At 37.5% G+C, this 22,353-nt stretch overlaps 2 long non-coding RNA genes across 3 annotated transcripts in view; both read left to right on the top strand.

Moving 5' to 3' along the window:
• Positions 1–22,353, top strand: part of LOC126162920 (uncharacterized) — a 108,489-nt gene that overhangs the window by 40,894 nt on the left and 45,242 nt on the right. The gene's annotated exons all lie outside the window — the stretch shown is intronic.
• LOC126162921 (uncharacterized) lies at positions 1,952–21,813 on the top strand. Its single transcript, XR_007535132.1, has 4 exons — positions 1,952–2,019; positions 11,119–11,224; positions 11,356–11,526; positions 21,766–21,813. It is a non-coding gene; the product is annotated as an uncharacterized LOC126162921 (long non-coding RNA).

The raw sequence follows: 22,353 nt of genomic DNA, 5'->3' as shown, positions 1-22,353 counted from the left end.
TTTTTTGGTCACTGCGCACTCAAACCACATCCACTTCTTATCCGCGGTGCGCAAACGTTCACAAAACGTTCCCACGGTTCCACATGTGATTAACTCTAGACGCGGATAGGACACGCAATTTCCGTCTTTGGGTGTTAGTAGGAGGCTGGTGACTTCAAATGCTTAGTCTCTCCAAAACCCTTAATTATCGACAGAAGCCTCTGCGCAGACCAGTCGTTGCATGTTTAAAAGCTTTAAGCGTACAGCGCGCTTTCTCTCACGTAGCCCGTAGTTTCCCGCCTCCTACCGTGAGACACAACAGATTATATGTTCCTAGAGACATGGTTTCCAGATTTCCCGGTTTTCCAGGACAGTCCGGGTTTCAGATTAAAGAAATCGGTGTCCCGAAAAATACGTACTGGACAGCAGTTTGTCTCAGGTTCCAGATTTCAGAGAAATATTCTCGTACTACCTGTTTTTTCTTCAAATTCTTGCTTGGATCTGTGTTTCAACACTCGCTGTTAAGCTAAATACCGGAAGTTTTCATTATTTTAAAGAGCATTATTGCATGGTTAGCTGCTGAGTTTCCATTATTGTCCATTATCTCAGTTCAGTTTAAGCTTTGCAGCAATGGGGTTCTCTGTTTCTCCGCCTGAATCGTATCGCGATTAATCTGTTATTAAAATGTTTCACGTAAACTCTAAATGCCAAAGAGGAACTATTCAATCACAGAAAAATACTCAGCAGAATGATTCTTCATAAAACGAGGGAGAAATGACTGTGAAATAGAATGTGTAATTTGTCTTCTGTTTCCATTGCGCATGGGAGAAGAGCAAATATTAAGGATCATTTAGCTCGCGTAAAGCATAAATCAAATGTGTATTCCGCAAGTACTTAAAAAAATGGACAGTTATTTTGTTTCAAATTCATTTAAACAGGGCAAATTAATGACAGTAGCGGAATTAGCAATGTACTGTATCATACCGTTAAACATCAAATGTCTTTGACATCACTGGACTGTACCTCTGGGCTAGGCTCCAAACTTTTTAATGATTCCGAAGCATCAAAAACTGCAACGTTGGCAGAACAAAATTAAAAGCAATTGTGAAATCAGTGTTAGCGCGCGGAACTGTCAAACAAATATGGAATGACCATTCAAAGATCCTTTATTTTGCTATAGCTCAGACAATAGTAATCACAAAGCCGAGAAAATATTTCCATTAATTAATTCACTGTTTAAGCTTAAGAGAAGTGTCACGATTCGTCCCGGATTTCGCTTCCCAAATCACTTCCAGTCTTAGTTTAACAGCAATGTCTCGGTTTGTGAGAGAGAAATTATGGCAGCCCCAACTACAGAGCCTCTATCTGGGCTCACTATAAATACCCCATCGTTCGGCTGTCGCAAATATGAAACAGAAAACTCAAGTTACCCAGTCCTCAGCACATTCATCTGATGGACACATCTAATCTAGTTGCGGCCGATCAGATACAGAAATCACGATAAGTTTGATGCAGCAAATTTTAATAGCGGTCTGAACTTGTAAACAGTAAGACTGATAACTCAGGTATGCGATTAGATTAGTAGGAGATTGCATTTGTTTTGTTGAGCAAGAAGATGGGAGACGTGGACGATGAGATATCAAATCAAGTAAAGAAAGTAAATTCATTTGAAACTGAGTTACCTCCACTAATCAGTAACATTGACAGCTAACTAGCAGCACAAAAAGTAGAAACTCAAAGTCCAGTCAAATCAGTATTAGTAATGTACATGATAAAATTGTTGATTGTCTCTCACGAGGTCGGTAGTTCCCCACTTTCCCCAACTAGCATCACAAAGAGTAGAAAATGAAGGTCTAGGCTAATCAGTACTTAGCGGTGTACGTCATAAGATTGCTGAATGTCGCTCGCGAGGTCGGTAGTTTCCCCACCTCCATGCTGTGACACGGAACGGGCTATATAAGACCAGAGAAAGACGTAAAGGCCCCTTTCCTGTCGAGAATGACGGCGCTCCCCGCGTAAAGGGCAGGATGCCGCATCAAAGTAAGTAAAATATTGTGTGCGTAGTCTGCTATTTGTTTTCTTATTTTAATGTTACAGTATCATTACTATTCTGTCCTGTTACTGTACACTAAGAAATAAGCCTAAGATTGAGTAACGGCTTGATTTGATTTCATTGTTTGTGTGGCTAGACGATGGGAATTTATCATGACTTGCTATGGTAAAACATAATAACAACTTTACAAGAAGCCATAAACCGCAAAGAAATTAAATTTATTTTTATGGCAGTTCTTTGCCCATTAATGTCCTACGAAGGCAGACAAAGATTTTGTGTTGCTGTTTGAAGCTCTTTCATTCTATTAGATTAAATACTATTACTTTTAGTTGGCTATCAATGAGGCAAATTGGCTAGTGTGTGAAAGGGGGCACACCCTTGCCCCTCAAAAACACCACCCCCCCCCCCAAAAAAGAAAAAAATTAATTGGCTTTGGTGTGATACTGAGCTGCACAGTGGAAGCCTGTGCTCTAGATTAGTCAGGAAGGTCATAGTTTAGTTGTGAGTTGGCAGTGCCAACACATTTTTAATTTAGGTGATTCGTATTTAGACTATTTTGATGCAACCTGCCATGAATTCCTTCCCTCTACCAGCTTCTTCATCTCAGTGTAACATGTACACCGAATGTCCTCATTTGTTGAATGTATTCCAATTTCTGTCTTCCCCGACGGTATTTATCCTCCACAATTCTCTCGGGTATCACTGAAATTATTCCCTGATGTGTTAACACTTATCCTATCATCATGTCATAATTACAGACAATATTTTTCTTCTCCTCACCGAGTCTGTGGCGAACCTCCTCATTTCTTATTTTATCAGTCCACCTAATCTTCAATACTCTTCAACAGCACCACAACTCTTCTTCTCCAGATTTCCCTCATTCCATGATTCCTTTCTATACAATACTTTGCAACAGACGTACATTTTCAGAAGTTTCTTCTTCCATGTGAAATCTATGTTTGATTTTAGTAGACTTGGTTTGGCCAAAAATGCACTCTTTGCCTGCGCTAGTCCGAATTTTATGTCTCCCTTGCTTCGTCCAGTATGTGTTATTTTGTTTCCAATGTAGCAGAATTTCTTTATTTCGTCTACGTCGTGGTCACCAATGTCCATGTTAGGTTTATCGCTTATTTCATTTCTGATTTTTTTCGGTACGTTCGATTTCCTTGGTTCTCGATCAGTAATGGGTTCTCATTAGTATGTTCATTCCTTTCCATCGATCTGGCAATTCTTCCTCACTTTCACTGAGGATAGCAATGTCATTAGCGAATGTTTTTATCGATATCCTTTCATTCTGAATTTTAATTGAACTTCTAATACTTTCTGTTATTTCTGTCACTGCTTCTTTGATTTATAGATTGAGCAGTAGACTACATACTTGTCTTACACTCTTTCAAATCAGTCACAACTTCAGGACTGGCTTTCTGCTGCATTTACTTTTCTTAAAACCGAACTGTTTATTTATTATTTGACAGATCATCAACTTTCTTTTCCATTCTTCTGCATATTATTCTTGTCAGTAATTTAACAATAGAATTCTTCTTGCATTCTTAAAGTTGATGCCTTTGCTTTTAACTTCACCGAATATTGTTCGGACTGTTCATTCTGAATCAGTCCTTCTTTAACGAATATGTCTCTTTCGATTACTTCATATTTTTCCTGAAGCTATTTCACCTTGATTTCCCAAAACGTCATGTTTATTCCATTCCTAAGTGTACAACTTCAGTGATTGCCCTTTTTAGGGATATCCACTCCTCCTCAAAGGAACTATCTATTTTGATATTCACAATCGCAGTACCTATGCCTTAGAGAACTTCAAATACACCTAGTCATTCTTTAGTACTTCAGAATCCTACTTCTTTGCTTACTGATTCTTCCGGATGATTCTCTTAAATTACAGCCTACTCCTCACCATAAGTAAATTGTAAGCTGAGTCTATATCATCCTCTGGGTATATCTTACAATTAAATCACTGTGTGACCGCAATGTAATCCAGCTAGTATCTTCCCATGTCTCCAGACCTTTTCCAAGTACATTTCCCCCTCTTTTGAAATCTGAACTGCCCATTCGCTGGCTGAAATTTTTATTGCAAAATGCAATTAGACTTTCTCTTTTCTCATTGCAACTACCAAGCCTATATTCTCACACTACGCTCTCTCCTATTCATATCTCCAGTAGAGCATTTCAGTCACCTGTGATTATTAGATTTTCATCTCTCTTCACATACTGAATTACACATTCAGATTTCTCATAGACTTTCTCTATCTCTTCATTTTCTATTTGTGATGTCAGCATTTATACCTGAGCTGTTGTTGCTGATGCTGGTTTACAGTCAATTTTTTCCGATAGTTAAAAGTGCAAACTGCACCTTCCATTTACTTTATACGAAAATTTTCGTTATTTGTGAATGCATAAATATGCCCTTAATGCAAATACAGTTAACAGTTTGTAGTAATTAAGGAAAGGATTCACAAAAATTATTTTTGTACTGTATTCAGTAGTTTTATGTTCAAGCAGTGGTACAAGTAAAGAATTCCTTGTAGTAAGCTGCTCCATTTCTATTATCGAACCACAAGATAAATTAATCGCTTGGATACAGATGGCAACAAATGAATCTTATCAAATAGTCTTTTAGAATCTTAAATATTCCTCACATCAATGCACTAATCCACAAAGGGACAGTTAGTTTTTAAATCTTGAAAATATTCTTGTTGAAAGTTATTTTAGTCTTGCATATAATTATAGGATGTTGATGTTTGTACCAAACAATACTCTGCTACTGTTAACAAAATAGCCTTCTTCTGCATAGCTGTGAAACAGAAATTTTCTTTTCTGTCTTCTTGTATTGTTCTTAACATTTTCTGTAGGTAACAGAACAGTGCTACGTTAGTAGATAGATGAAAGTAATCTCCTGATGATTTAAAATGTCTTCTTGTAGAAACTAAAATTGGCTCATTGCCACATAAATGAAAAAATAAGATTAGATTAGTACTTTTTCCATAGAACATGAATACGACACTTCGTAATGATGTGGAACGTGTCAGGTTAACAAAAGGTGTCTATACAAGATATTACATTACACAAAATATTACATGACAGTTAATATTTTTAATTTTTTATGGGGGTTGGGGTAATTACCCACTTACTATATCCAAAAATTCATCTAATGAGTAGAAGGAGTTGCCATTAAGAAATTCTTTTAATTTCCTTTTAAATGCTACATGGCTGTCTGTCAGACTTTTGATGCAATTAGGTAAGTGACCAAAGACTTTAGTGGCAGCATAATTTATCCCCTTCTGAGCCAAAGTTAGATTTAACCTTGAGTAGTAAAGATCATCTTTTCTCCTAGTGTTGTAGCCATGTACACTGCTCTTACTTTTGAATTCGTTCGGATTGTTAACAACAAGTTTCATAAGTGAATATATATATTGTGAGGCTACAGTGAAGATCTCTAGCTCTTTAAATAAATGTCTGCAGGATGATTTTGGATGAGCTCCAGCAATTATTCTAATTACACACTTTTGTGCAATGAACAATCTTTTACTCGATGATGAGTTACCCAGAATATGATGCCACACAAAAGCAGAGAATGAAAATAGGTGTGGTAAGCTAATTTACTCATATATATATCGCCAAAATTTCCAATGACCCTAATAGCATAAGTAGCTGAACTCAAGCATTTCAGCAGATCCTCAGTGTGCGTTTTCCAGTTCAACCCCTCATCAATGCATACACCTAGAAATTTTGAATATTGTACCTTAGCTACCGATTTCTGATCGAAGTCTATATTTATCAATGGTGTCATTCCATTTATTGTGTGGAACTGTATATACTGTGTTTTGTCAAAGTTTTATAAGAGCCCATTTGCAGAAAACCACTTAATGATTTTCTGAAAAACATCAATTTACAATTTCACTACTTAGTTCTTGTCTGTTGGGTGTGATAGCTATACTTGTATCATCAGCAAAAAGTACCAGCTTTGCATCTTCATGAATATAGAATGGCAAGTCATTAATATATATTAAGAACAGCAGAGGACCCAAGACCAAACCTTGCGGCACCCCATTCTTGATTGTTCCCCAGTTTGAGAAATCACCAGTTTTTTGCATATTATGTGAACTGCTTATTTCAACTTTCTGCACTCTTCCAGTTAGGTATGATTTAAACCATTTGAGCACTGTCCCATTCATACCACAGTACTTGAGCTTATCTAGAAGTATTCCATGATTTACATAATCAAAAGCCTTTGATAGATCACAAAAAAAACCAACAGGTAACTTCCGGTTACTCAGAGCATTTACTATTTCATTAGTGAAAATATATATAGCATTTTCCGTTGAAAAACCCTTCTGGAAACCAAACTGACATTTTGTTAAAACTTTATTTTTACAAAAGTGTGAAGCTACTCTACAATACATTACTTTTTCAAGAATTTTGGATAACGCAGTCAGAAGAGAGATTGGGTGGTAGTTGTTGACATCAGACGTATCTTTCTCTGCCTCGTGATGACTGGGTGTTGTGTGATGTCCTTAGGTTAGTTAGGTTTAAGTAGTTCTAAGTTCTACGGGACTGATGACCATTGATGTTAAGTCCCATAGTGCTCAGAGCCATTTGAACCTTTTTTTTCAGACGTATCCCCTTTTTATGCAGTGGTTTAACAATGGCATACTTCAGTCTATCTGGAAAAATACCCTGCTTCAGAGAGTTATTACATATGTGGCTAAGAATCACACTTATTTCTTGGGAACAAGCTTTTATTATCATGCTGGAAATGCCATCAATTCCATGTGAGCATTTATTCTTGAGAGAGTTTATTATCGTCCTAATTTCAGAAGGAGAGGTGGATGAAATTTCAATTGTATCAAATGGTGTGGGTAAGGCCTCTTCTATTAACTGCCTTGCTTCTTCTAATGAACATTTAGATCCTATTTTCTCTACAACATTTAAAAAATGATTATTCAAAATGTTTTCGACTTCCAGCTTGTTGTTTATCAAGTTTCCATTTGCTTTGATGGTGATGCTGTCAACCTGTACTCTTGGTTGTCCTGTCTCCCTTGTAATAATATTCCAAATTGTTTTGATTTTGTTATCAGAGGTATTAATGTCAGACAAGATGCACATGCTTTTGGACTTTTTAATATCCTTTCTTAATGTAGCACAGTAGTTTTTATAATATTTGGCTGTTTTTGGGTTATTACTCTTTCTTGTTGTTAGATACAGTTCCCTTTTGTGGTTACAAGATATTTTTATTCCTTTAGTAAGCCAAGATTTTTTGCATGGTTTCTTATAATTAGATTTAACTACTTTGTCGGGGAATCAGTTTTCAAATTCTCTTACAAGTGTATCATGAAATAAGTTATATTTTAAATTAGCATCGAGTTCCTTGTACACCTCATCCCAGTCTAACTGCTGAAGATTTTCTCTGAAATTTCTAATTGTTGAGTGATTAATTGAATGCACAACTTTGGAGGGTAGTTTTGAATTACTGAATGAAGCTATGTCATACATTGTAACTAGCTGAGCATCATGATCAGAAAGGCCATTCTCAACAGGACAAGAATTTATGTTTTTAAACCTATCTTGGCCTATCAAAGTGGTATCTATCGATGTGCTGCTGTCCTTTACTACCCAAGTAGGAAAATTAATGACAGATGTCAAATTTAAAAAAGCGAGCAAGACTTCCAGGTCATTCTTCCTATTACACTCTGTCAGTGAATCAACATTGAAGTCCCCACAAATAATAATTTGCTTTCCCCTATCTGACAGCACAACAAGGCATCCAAGTTTTCCAGGAATAAATGAAAGTTTCCTAAAGGGGACCTATATACTGTTACAGTTATAAAAGAGCCCTCCTTCATTTTAAGTTGACAGGCACATGCTTCTATATGTTGCTCTAGACAAAACTTTTTTGTATGTAAGCTTTCTACACAGTGATAACTTTTGACATATATGGCAACTCCTCCTCTCACCTTATTCTCTCTACTCATATGTGCAGCTAGTTTATAACCACTGATATTTACCTTTTCCATATCAGACACAATGTGATGCTCAGACAGGCATAGTATATCTATTACATTATCAGATCCAATGTCATCTAAACAAACCAGGAGCTCATCTACTTTATTCTTCAGTCCCGGAATATTTTGGTGAAAAATGGTAACATTATTTTTCACTTTACTTTCGTGAGAATCTACTTTTTTCTTTAATCCACCAATATTCTGGTTAAATATGGTAACATCATTATTTACTTTCCTGTTGTGAGCGTTTTCTGAGTTTTGGACCTCTTTAGCACCTGCCGGCCTGAACGTCTCATTGGACACTGATATTAGTCTAAAAAAGAGGTACATCCATTAGTACTACTGTCCCCCCTTATGCATTTCGCTAACAATCCTGTCAATTTACCCTTCCCTTTTCTATTGAGAAATAATAATGATATTAACATAGCATAGTTCTGTAAGTTTTGCTGGTTTTTTAATGTTTTGTGATACGTCGTTTTGTATTAAGTAGTGACTTATATAAATTGATTCATATCTGCACCATAATTTTCAACATGTTACAATATGTGTCAATGTAATCTCTTTGTCCTCTTACCTTTGCTTGTTCGTATTCCATATATGCTCAGTATTCTTCAAGTGTTGTATGATGATGGTTGATAATTAAGTTTTTCTGCTTCTTTTCATGTTTTTGTGATACGTTGTTTTGTATTAAGTAGTGACTTAAATAAATTGATTCATATCTGCACCATAATTTTCAACATGTTACCATATATGTCAACGTAATCTCTTTGTTCTCTAACCTTCGCTTGTTTGTATTCCATATATGCTTAGTATTCTTCAAGTGTTGTATGACAATGGTTGATAATACAAGCAGCGGTGTAACATAAAATCAAATGGCGGCATTTTGCTTCCTGCCAGGGTATCGCGTTTTTTCTGGTCTGGTTAATTCCATGATGCCGATGTTGTGCGGAACCATGCGGCCAATTATCAGAAGTCCACTTCACATGTGTGCCATGATTAGCCCAGCTGTACCACAGGTGAACCTATGGATTAAGGTGTCCACGTGACCAGATATCGTACAGGCAGGTGTGGGGCTCAGGTGGATGTTGTGGAGCTTCTCACTGGTTGATGATTAGGTACCATGCAGAGTGGATGTGTGATGGCAATGCAGGGCTATGGATATTTCGCGAGATGGTATTCCACTTAGCTTGTGGGTATTTTTAAATGACCGTGTTCTCTACCATCTGTTGTGAGAAAATTATAGATTTTCGCGTTGTAATGAAGTGGATGGATGTTGTCAGCTTGTAGTATGTAACTGAACTCGCAGTAGTAGAGCCTAATATGGCGGAAGGTTACTGGAATATAGCTTCATTAATTGGTAGAATTATACTCCATGGCTTGCAATTTAGCGTTAAGCTCTTAATTAAGCTCAGTGTGCCATTAGTGATAGTTCTAGGCATACGGTTGATTGGTGAGGTCCGACACTTATGTTGGCTCTGATGAGACCAATCTCTCCTAACGAGGTTGGTAACGTCAACGTTTCAAAGCTTACTTTGAAAATGTGGCCTCTGAGGAGATATCAACAGAACGCCTTCTGTATGCTGTCTGCTAGGTGATTTGAGACTGGTAGGTTATGGCCCAGGTAGTGCATTCTGGTCGCTATAGATATTCTGATTGTGTGCACTCTTCGCAGGAGATCTAATTCCCTGTCACAATAATTGCATGTGGTGGCTCTGATCTCGTGCAGCATGTCTGTCCAGTTTTTTTGTCGCCATCACGTCTGGCACTGCACCCCAGCACACCCTTGCCCTTGTTGCGTACGAATGAGATGGGTAGCATCACCAATGCCTCCTCCTACATGGAGCAACGTAGCCTTCTCTTGTTTAGTTTCGCACCTGTGACTGTATTGAAGTCGTTGACGAGGTTCTTCACTTCCGTTAGATTGGCGGCAACCCTTCCTGATAGATCTCCTAGTTACAGTTTTGTCGGATTAATGAAGATCTTCGTCAGAACCTTAATCAGATATTCATGGTTTATGCTCTCATACGCTTTTTAAAAGTCTAAAAATAGTAGCACGCTGGGGCCTTTATTGTCCACCAGAGTACAAATGACATCCCGTAGATTGCAGGCAGCTAATATTACACTGCATCCAGGTACCGCACCATATTGGTGTTTTCCTAGTATTTTATGTAAGTTATAACAGACAATATCGATTATTCCCTCTGCTTAAAACATTGTTGAAAACGTAAAATTGTGAGAAAGTCCGCGTCTTTTGTACAAGTGGCGTTACTCTTTAGTTCAGGCGAGACTATGGTGCGTAATAACACGGAAAATGCCACAATATACGGGATTTCTCTATATCGTGATCGGGCTATATGTTTAAAATACAAATTCGGGGGTAATTCAACTTTGTCGAAAAATTGGACGTATGGGGTTTCTCAATATTCCCATTCATTTGTTGTCTAATACACTGCACTCTCATAAAAAATACTTCCGTCTGACTCTTCACAGTATTCAAACCACATTGCAGCAAAGCATTAGTAGAAACATTACCATTTTACATAAAACGCGATTTACATGCCGACACGCCACTGTCCATCTTACACAGGTCGTGACACAAGCTGACTGCCTCGAGCGCCAACTGGCGCCAATGATCAGCTGTGGCGACAGTGTTTCGCACCAAATCACAAGTGCCAGCGTGGCTACCTTAATTTTCAGCTATTGCATAAAGTGGAATTACAGTACGCTCACAATGTGTGTGATAAACTGCATTACAGTTGTAATACATATTTAATATTTAATTCTGTATTACCTGTTCACTTGTTCTAGATCCGTAACGTGTCATACTACTGAAATAGATAAATGAAATAGCATGAGGCCTCTGCGTTTCTTTTAGCTAGATATGTGTGCTAATGAAACAGCAGATACGGTGTATCTTGTTGATAAAAACTGATTACTTTGTCTGTCAAGATGAAAGGGAGGTACTATAATGCAACTGGTAATTTTGCTTTGTAAATATCCATTTCGTTTGTTTTTGAAATAATCATACCATGACCACTTCAAGTAATATATAATTATTTCTTATTCCAGCATTACATAAAATGAGATGACATGACATCATCACATCATCGGCTACACACCATTATTAGCCCCAGGGTGTGTTACGTTAATATTTATTGCCATCATCAGACGCCAGGTTGGTTCATTTAACACATAAAATTCTGTAACTTTTATTTACTCCAAAGATTTTTCCATTAGTATTGTCAGAGTATTTCATGTGACTTTCTCGTACCCTTCGTCTTTATGGCTGGATACTTTGGTTTACAGAAAATAAGCCCAACTATCATTTCGTCACAACATAAAACGATGGGCCTTTTATTGAGTCTTCAAGGAAAAAGTAATCTGAAAGTGAAATGTGCCACACTTTCTTGTGCTGATGCAAATCTCAGCTCTGCAGATCATCTTCGTAAAAAAAAATGAGTCAACTGTTTTCTCCTGGTAAGTAAAGTAATACTTTATGTCTGACATTAGCCTCAGATTACACTGTTCTACAAAAAAAACCTTTTTTTCTATTTCTGATAAAAAATATTGTGATCCTAATTGTATTTTGAGTGCTGAATTGAAAACTGTTTTTGGTTTTCTTCTGTCAGGGATAGTTTATGAGTAATCACAATTTTATTTCTCTTTTCAGTTTCTGATATAGTGCGGCAAACGTGAGGTGAAATTCGACAAACAAATGCACATCTTTATGATGTTATAAGTTCATCACATTAATGGAGGATGGGATCTAACATATAACACAGTAACCTTTGTGTATACACTTTGAAGCGTTTATTTGACATGAGAAATTACAGAAAATTGACAAACAATGAGGCACTGCCTTGTAATGCCCATCACTTTTTTCTCTTGTATTGTGAATCTTTCTTCTCTCGAATGATATTCCAGCAATAATCTGCTAACATAGAAGGTACCCACTTCCCTTCATAGCGCCTTTCTATGGTAGAAATGTCTTTATGGAATCTTTCCCCATGTTCATCCGATACGTCACTACAACTCTCTGTGAAGTAGTCCAGATGAGAGTCCTTCATATGTACCTTCAAAGACATATTCCACCCCAAATCCTGATATGCTTTGATCATATCCTTCACCATTGCTTTGTAGTTAGTAGCTCTTCTTCTTCCGAGGAAATTTTCCGACACCATCTTGAAACAGTCCCATGTGGTGTTTTCTTTATCAGTTAAACATGCTTAAAAATTTGGATCTTTCTGCAGCTCCCTGATTTGTGGGCCCACAAATACACCTTCCTTTATTTTTTCAGCTGAAAGACGGGGGAATTTGGTAGCTAGATATGCAAACCCACAGCCTGTTGGATCCATGGCCTTCACGAACTGTTTCATCAGGCCAAGTTTGATGTGAAGCGGTGGAAGTAGTATATATTCAGGAGCTACCAGATTTCCACATTGTACATTCTTTTCGCCAACTTTCCATCTTCGCCTAGGCCATTTCTTTTTCACGTAGTGAGAATTTTGGTCACGACTATCCCACTCGCAAAGAAAACAGGCATACTTTGTGTAGCCTTGTTGCATTCCCAGTACCATAGCAATTACCTTGAAATCTGCACATGTTTTCCATTTGTGTTCATTGTATTTTAATGAATTTAGTATCTTTTGTATGAATTCGTAATTCTCTTTTGTCAAACTAGCGTAAGCTACTGGAACAGAGGGTATTTTATTTCCGTTATGGAGCAAAACAGCCTTCAGACTTGTTTTTGATGCATCTATGAAAAGTCTCCACTCCTGTGAAATATAAGTGAAGTTCAGCACTTTCATCAGGCCAGCAACGTCATTGCAAAATGTCAGTGCTTCGTCAGTTGAAAAATAAGAAATAAAGACATCTTCTCTGTGCCTGAACACACTGATTTTAGTATTTTGGTGCAGTAGATTATACTCTTGTAATCTTGAACCAAGCAGCTGCGCCTCTTGTTTACTTAGTCCTAGATCACGTACTAAATCATTTAAATCTGCCTGTGTTAACAAAAATGGTGATGACTCACTTGTGCAGTGATATAAAGAATCATCATCTCTGATTTCTTCAGTACTACTTATTTCACTGTCACTCGGAATTTGACCTCGAGCTCTTGAAGGTACTGGAAGGTTGTCGGAATGCTGCACTGGCATTCTCGCTGAAGGCAGATCTGGGTAAACAATGTGCCTCTTCGACTTTTTGTTTGTAAAACCCTGAATTTTTGTTAGACAGAAATAACAATCAGTAACATGGTCCTTAGGCTCCCTCCACACCAAGGGAACATCAAACAACGCCACATTCTCTTTACCTTTCCACCACTCAATTAGTTTGCAGTAACATGTAGCACAACAGAAATGTGGTGCCCATTATTTATCTTGGTCTCCTACCTCTACTCCAAAGTAATGTTTGTATGCTTTCATTATGACTGAAGAAATTTTCTTCCTATTTCTGGCAAAAGTGAACTTCCCACAGATGTAGCAGAAGTTGTCCGGCTTATATCGACATCCACGACGACGTGGCATTTCTGCAAATTTAAAAATACCACTTTGGTAATACACCTGTATTAAATTAATAGTAGGGAACTAGAGGAATGCTGATGTGTAAAAACAAGCAGTCGTTTAACCTTCAGCACCAGGATCAATCAGTTTACACACAGGAACTAAAAAATTCAACCGTGCTCGGAAATATGACAGACAGTTACTTGTCAGCCGAAATACTCACTCGTTAAGACTGACACAAATTGTGGCTAACACCACTGTCGTAAACTCGATGCAGCTGCCCCTAGGAGGCGTGAAGCTTTACTGCTGAGGCAGCGACCGGCTGTCGCCGTTCGAGTTAATGAGATGTTTCAGGTGGTCTTAATGACATAGGTGTGGCGGGGGATAACCTAATGATGTCTGATTCTTCCCACCTGCTGTTGCACAAGAAATTATCACGTTCTATCACTACTGGATGCGGCAACATACCCATATTTCTCTATAACGTCTCTCTGTTTGCCATGAATTGTGAATATACATATATATATATATACATATTACATAAAAAGTATCCCTGACAATGATATTTTGTTTACATATTTGAATTTCCCACGGTAAAATGGTCTAGAAGCACATACTTTAATATCAGAAATAGAACCCATGTCGAACAGTGTTATTAGTTTCCTAATTTTGTGCTGTTCTACTCTGTATAAACCCGTGGCACAAATTCTGAGATGTGTTACTTTAAACATGCTTGGCAGACACAGATTGCATGCGATAATTGCAAACTACACGACAAAGAATAAAGTTTGGAGGAAGACAAGAAAGCACTCATAAACTGTTCAAAGAATAAAGACAAAAGTGCAGTAGCTGTATAACTGTCGATATTCGTCAGGGGTAACACAGTAATGAAACAACAGGGGAAGAATAGTGGCTCGGTATTCTAGAGATTTGGGTGATGGATTCTTTTTGTAGATTCCAGCGTAGTACTCTAATTCATAATAAACCTTCCCAAAATTTTGCCAGGTGGAAGGGATGTAGCTAACATTTGTTACATTTTTATTTTGTTTGTGACTACATTTTCTGCGGTTTTGTAAAAAGCTTTCCCTTCACATTTTGATTTAAATCTATGAATTGTTTGCTTTTAACATTGCGCAAGTTGAAATTACTGTTATCTTTATGGACATTGCAGTTCTTTCTTATAAACTTTCAGTGCCCAGTGGTGCAACCAAATTTTCATAGTTTCTCATTAAATGTTAATGAATTACACATGTGTCTGCAGTAACTTTACATGGTAAATTGCAGCTGCACTTTTCCATTTTGACAGCGGTTGGTGACACCTGCTGTTAAGAAGGGTTCCGTATTAATTACTTATTTTTCATTTTAAGTGGTTTTAATAGAACATCCCCTCCAGGGGAATAATTGCTTTGTCACACACCCAACCACCCACCGAGCAATTAGTTTATTTGTGTGATCACGCAGGTTAAAGGTGTACAAAGATTTACTCTAGTGAGAGTGTGTAGAAGTTAACAAAATGCTGTATATCACTTTGGTTCGTAGTGCAGTAATAGGCCTATAAAGGTTTATAAATACTGAAGTAAAAAGTAAAATAGTTGGACAAAGTAAGAATATTCGTCTAACGTGATTCAGGACCACCTTTGGCCTCCAAATCTTGAGTTGTAGACAACTACATTTTATAACGTCGACTACAAAAAATTATAATATTTCATTCTCATGAAAAATTCTGTGACGGAGGAAGTAATAACAGGCGCTGAGCTATTTACTCCATACAACAGCTAGATTCTATTCAATTGTTGCATTTGTAGAGGCTAATGGAGACATGTTGTTTCAGCCTCATTCTCACGAGATTTGTCTCGGTATATTTATTGCAGTTTACGTGGTGGGATTTTATCGAATGAAAGATTCAGTCCTGTGCAGTGCATATTGCGTATGTTGAAGAATGTAATCACAAAAACTTGTTTCATAGACTGCACAGACTTACCTTTCCTCTGCGTGACCAATAGAACCGTTATACACATAGAACAATTACAAGATTTCTCACATGCTTCATTCACAAAAAGGTGACCTGGATTGTTCTCGTTCTCTAGTATTCCCTACAGGTAAACATGTTCAGTGTTTTGGACAGTGCAAAAGTAGAATTGTCAACCTCCTACATGTTTCTGTTGATTTATAGAGCTAACTATTTGCTTATTGCACACACGATCAGCCAAATAAATTACATGTCTAAGTCGTACTATTATTGGATTGAAATATGTAACTAAGAAATTAACTACAGTAAAACCAGTGCACAAACTGCTGGTCTATTAACATAAAATGTCAGACTTTAAACCTGTGAAGTGTCAGTAAATGGAAACTAGATAATAGCAGAACACATGAGAAAGCTGTACTAGAAAAAAGAGCAGTAACCTGAACGACTTTTGCGTTTGGCTTCAGAATGACTACGTACATGTCGCAATGCGGTCTGTAATCAGTTTAATCTTGCCTATAGGTTCCGCACAGGCGCGAGTCATAGGGGCTTATATATTTGTAGACTCCTCCCTTACAGTGCTGTCTTTGTAACTTGGTAAGGAGGATTTCGTAGGGTAGTTGGGATCTGTCTTCAAGAATCTGTCACATCGCCACACGGACAAGTTAGTTTAAGTTAGATTAAGTAGTGTGTAAGCTTAGGGACTGGTGACCTAAACATTTTGGTCCCACATGATCTTACCACAAATTTACAATTTTTTTCTGCCAGATCAAGTTTTAACGTCTCCATGTTCCCTCCAATGATTCAAGTAAACCTGTGGCCATCTGTACTGCCTTTCTTTGTATGCTTTCCACATCACCTCACAGGCTTATTTGGTATGGGTCACACACCTGTTCTCAGTCCTTAACGACCACATTTCATTGAAAGTCAACTTTAATATACTAATTTTTTATGCTTTCTTTTATCTGCTTTTAACTCTTGCCTTACGAGAATCATGTCGTGTCTATTAACTTCTGTGACCTTGCTAGGAACTTCAACTGCTACAGATGCGTAAACTGAGCATATGCACAGTCTAGCAAAGTTATGCTTCCAGATGCTACTGATAAATTAGTTTTAATGAAACTATAAATGAATTAAAAGTTATTTTAAATATAATAATTTAGAATAAAATCTAACCATGTTCAAAACCTGTTCAAACTATTGCAAAGGATGTCATGATTTTCCAAAGAGTCTAGAGGATGTTATTGAGATAGTTGTAAAAACACATTTCACTAACACTTCACCCTTTACCTGATTTAGCTTTTAGATACACTTGTATTATGCGCTAACCATCAGTGCCAGTATTCACAACTGGGACATGAACCAATACAGTCTTAACTTGTGCCTTTCATTCTGAAAAAAAAACACACTACTGCCTAAAGAAATCCGTCGCCTTTGCTGAAGGGACATAAACTGAAAACGTTTTTCTATGTGCACTCAGAATTATTAACAGAACTTTTGTTGAAGTTTAACAATTCAGATTTAGTGAAAAATAAAGCAAGCAAGCATAATTTTGTTTACCCTACTTTTCCCACTAACATTGCCGAACTTATTCACAGAAAAAATATAGTGTTTTTTATAAAATTAGTAAGAAACTAAAAGTCAAATTTACCAGGAATTTTGTCAAAGCGACCATAGCAATAATTGAAGAACATTTTTGTTATATCCACTTTTCCTTGAACTGCTGGCATCACGTTAGTATAACTGCACAAAAACTGCTTGTAGAGAGATTTTTCTTAACAATATGTCTTTGTAAAATAACGTGGAAGGAAATGAGATGCTTTCTTGTGAGATTATCATACGTTATGACAAATAATTTCACACTGCTCAAAAATAAATCACAAAACGTAACAATCTCTCTTCCTATAATTCTAAAGATAAAAGAAATAAAAAAAGTTCTTTCCTTTCAAGAAAAGTATAGTGATGTGAACTGTTAGTAGTTAATATTTTATAGTATCTTCATGTCTCCAATTAAACATGTAGATTCTACTCGCCATATTGCATTTCTTGGCTACATTGCTTGCTGGATTTGAGGTGCGAGCAATTACAACATCGATTTAGCCTCGAAAAACTTATATCCGAGGCAGTTACTCAATAGAAACAATATGCTCCTGTAATTGCACCAAACTGACGCTTCTATTCCACGTTATGCAACACTATGTATAACAAAATTAATTTCTTATTGTGCCCTTTTGCCGTCGGCTGCCCTGACGACTAATTATTCAGTGCTAGTCTATGCGCCAAGCAGGAATAAAGCAGTCAAACAAAAAGACGTAGTACATCCCCTACTTTCGTTGTTGAAAACCACACTCAAAAATTTGTGAGGAAGTCATTCCCCCAAGAAGAGATCAGTTATTTACAAATATTAATAATGAATAACAAATAGGAGCGCGGATAACCTACTACAAACAGCATAATGAACACGTTATTGCAGCCAAGATTGACATGAAGCCCACATCTACCACAGTAGTACAAGTTTATATCCCACCTAGCTCCGCAGATGATGAAGAGATTGAAGAAATTATTCATATAGGTAAGGGAGACGAAAATGGGGGACTGGAATTCGATAGCGGGGAAGGAAGAGAAGGAAAAGTAGTAGGTGAATATGAAGTGGGAGTAAGGAATGAAAGAGGAAGCCGCCTGGTAGAATTTTTCTTAGAGCAGGCTTAATCATAGCTAAGGTTTGGTTTAAGAATCATGAAAGAAGGCTGTATTCGTGGAAGAGGCCTGGAGACACTGGAAGATTTCAGGTAGACTATATAATGGTAAGACAGAGATTTAGAAACCAAGTTTTAAATTGTAAGACATTTTCAGAGGCAGATGAGGACTCTGACCATAATTTATTGGTTATGAACTGTAGATTAAAACTGAAGAAACTGCAGAAAGGTGGAAATTTAAGGAAATGGAACCTGGATAAACCGAAATAATCAGAGGTTGTAGAGAGCTTCAGAAAGAGTATTAGGGAAAGGCTGACAAACACAAGAGAAAGAAAAACAGTAGAAGAAGAATGGGTAACTTTGAGAGATGAAATGGCGAAGGCAGCAGAGGACCAAGTAGGTAAAAAGACGAGGGCTAGTAGATAGCCTTGGGTAACCGAAGAGATATTGAATTTAACTGATGAAAGGAGAAAATATAAAAATGCAGTAAACGAAGAAGGCGAAAAGAAATACAAACGTCTCAAAAATGAGATCGACAGGAAGTGAAAAATGGCTAAGCAAGGACGGCTAGAGCACAAATGTGAGGATGTAGAGGCATATATCACTAGGGGTAAGATAGTTACGTCCTAGAGGAAAATTTAAGAGACCTTTGCAGAAAAGAGAATCACCTGTATGAATATCAAGAGCTCGTATGGAAAACCAGTCCTAAGCAGAGAAGGGAAAGCAAAGGTAGAAGGAGTATGTAGAGGGTCTATACAAGGGCGGTGCACATGAGGGCAATATTATGGAGATGGAAGAGGACGTAGATGGATATGAAGTGGGAGATATGAAACTGCTAGAGCAGTTTGACAGATCACTGGAAGACCTGAGTCGAAACAAGGCCCCAGAAGCAAACAACATTTCGTTAAATCTACTGACAGCACTGGGAGAGCCAGCGATGATAAAACTCTACCATCTGGTGAGCAAGATGTATGAGACAGGCGAAACATCATCTGACTTCAAGAAGAATATAATAATTCTAATCCCAAAGAAGGCAGGTGCTGACAGGTGCGAAAATTACCGAACTACCAATTTAATAAGTCACAGCTGAAAAATACCAACACGAATCCTTTACAGACGAATGGAAAAACTGGTAGAAGCTGATCTTGGGGAAAATCATTTTGAATTCCGCAGAAATGTGGGAACACGAGAGGCAGTACTGACCCTACGATTTAGCTTAAAAGATAGATTAAAGAAAGGCAAACCTACGTTTCTAGCATTTGTAGACTTAGAGAAAGCTTTTGACTATATTGGCTGGAATACTCTCTTTCAAATTCCGAGGATGACAGTGGTCAAATACGGGGAACGAAAGGCCATTTACAATTTGTACAGAAACTAGATGGCAGTTATAAGAGTCGAGAGGCATGAAAGGGAAGCAGTGGTTGGGAAGGGAGTGAGACAGGGTTGTAGCCTCTCCCCGATGTTATCCAATCTATATATTGAACAAGCAGTAAAGGAAACAAACGAAAAATGTGGGGTAGGTATTAAAATCCATGGAGAAGAAATAAAAACTTTGAGGTTCGCCGATGACATTGTAATTCTGTCAGAGACAGCAAAGGACCTGGAACAGCATTTGAACGGGACAGACAGTGTCTTGATTGGAGGTTATAAGATGAACATCAAAAAAAGCAAAACGAGAATAACGGAATGTAGTCGAATTAAATCAGGCGATGCTGAGGGAATTAGATTAGGAAATGAGACACTTAAAGCAATAGATGAGTTTTGCTATTTGGGAAGAAAAATAGCTGTAGATGGTCGAAGTTGAGAGAATATACAATGTAGGCTTGCAACGCCAAGGAAAGACTCGTTGTGATGAGCTGAGGTGTTTCCATTTCTGTGAACAAAGTGAGTGACTGTTACAAAACATTTCCATGCAAACATCAGGCCAGCTTACAAAGTGACATCGCCTCTTACTAGTTTTTCTCTTTTTCCGCAGGATAACCACTGCATTTATGAAAAGACTGTTTAACATCTGTACGATCTTATTGCAAAAGTGTTTTTGTAATGCCATGTAGCCTGATGATGAGGTATTCCCTCAAAAAATATCGCACAATAAATAAATAATACATTACTTAACAAATTTTGTGACTGGTAGCTGTAATAAAAACCTTTGTATATCCTCGAGAGCTCCAGCATTTATTTTTCTATTTACATTCGGTGGTATTAGCAGAAACTGAAACTAGTATTTTTTTCACCACACTCCACGAGCGCACTGATCAGTGAACCTACGATGTTTCAGCGTCTAATGATTTATACATCCCGCACTGCAGCACTCGTAACACCATCAGTTTAATTATAACAACCCGGCATTACTCAGACAAAAAATATGGTGTGCGAAATCCAAGGATTTTGTGCTTAACTGGTTCTGTAACGCCTTCTAATTTAATGTGCGAAAGATAAACACTCAAGCACCAGCAATTTTTGGGAACATATCTCTTTGGAGTAAATTGGCTTATTTATTATTTAAAACTGCATATAAACAGTCACATCGCAAACAACTTTTTTTTTTATTTTTGTATGTAAGGTTACCAGTTTCGGTCTGTTTTAGAGCATCTTCAGACCCACATCATGATGTAGATGGTGGCTGTGAGCTGAGCAGGCGCTGCTCCTTCACGAATGCAAACTACTGCTCAGTTCACAGCCACCATCTACATCATGATGTGGGTCTGAAGATGGTCTAAAACAGACCGAAACTGGTAACCTTACATACAAAAATAAAAAAAAGTTTATTGCGGTTGTGATGGCTTATATTCAATTTTACTCAAGCACCAGTTTAACACACTAAAATCGAATCCTCTCCCTGAGGCGGCTAAAGATGCGACCTGTGCAAGATTGCGAATGTAAAAGATAGTTTACAAATTCTATCGCTTGAAGACCTGTATGGATCAATTGTGCACATAAAAATAAAACAAACTGCTTTACAAAAAAATGGTTCAAATGGCTCTGAGCACTATGGGACTTAACATCTGAGGTCATCAGTCACCTAGAACTTAGAACTACTTAAACCTAACTAACCTAAGGACAACACACACATCCATGCCCGAGACAGGATTCGAACCTGCGATCGTAGCGGTCGCGCGGTTCCAGACTGTCATGCCTAGAACCGCTCAGCCACCATGGCCGGCAAACTGCTTCACATATTAGCTTTCAAAAAATATAACTTCTCTTGCAGTTCACAGTGCATCATGGCATGTACAGGCACTAAAATACTTATTTACTAGTACGATCAACTTCAGCTGTGCTATTTAGTGACAGAGCAACTCCAGTAAACGATGTTTGCAGAACAGTTTATATTTAAAAGGGTTGAAGGTTGAACATGTTGAGTAAACTGTAATTTCTTATTTGATATGTTTTTACAATCATTTAAATGTGTCCACTACTGTCACATGTAAATTTTGCACAGTTCAATTTTTGTAACAAATCTGCATAGCTTTAACGTATTAAAAGCGCTTTAACATATTACAAGTATTTTCTTGATTGTATGTAATAAATCTGCTCTATTTTCTTTTTGCAGGTGTACTGGTTTGAGACCGTGAGCTCCAACAAAAAAAAAAATACAGAATTGTCTGATCTTTGTGAGATGAACATGTGTAATCATGTTGTGTGTGTGTGTGTGTGTGTGTGTGTGTGTGTGTGTGTGTGTGTGTGTGTGTGTGCTCGGGGAGAGCTCTTGTGCTCTTGGCTCTCTTAGGTAGCACCCCAATCCTATGACAGAAAAATATAAGCCCTATATATACATATGTAACATGAAAACTATGTAATAAAAGAACTGTGCCTCTAAAGTAAACATGAGAACTGTATCCAAAGGAAGAACTGTACCACAAAAGAAAACATGATAACTGTATCTGAAGAAAGAACTGTGCCTCAAAGAAATATGGAAACTGTATGTAAAGAAGAAACTGTGCCTCGAAAAGAGGCTCAAAAACTTTATGCAAAGAACGAAATGTGCCTCAAAAGAAAGCATGAAAACTGTAAGCGAAGAAAGAACTGTGCCTCACTGAAAAACTCAACAAATCTACTAAAGCTGAATATGGGAAACTAATGATGCTCGCAAATTACTTATTTATATGCCTTTCTTCTTAGTTGTTAGTGAACATTTTTC

This window comes from Schistocerca cancellata, chromosome 2 (genome assembly GCF_023864275.1).
Source record: "Schistocerca cancellata isolate TAMUIC-IGC-003103 chromosome 2, iqSchCanc2.1, whole genome shotgun sequence".
Lineage (NCBI taxonomy): Eukaryota > Metazoa > Arthropoda > Insecta > Orthoptera > Acrididae > Schistocerca > Schistocerca cancellata.
This window is presented reverse-complemented; position numbering and strand designations above follow the sequence as displayed.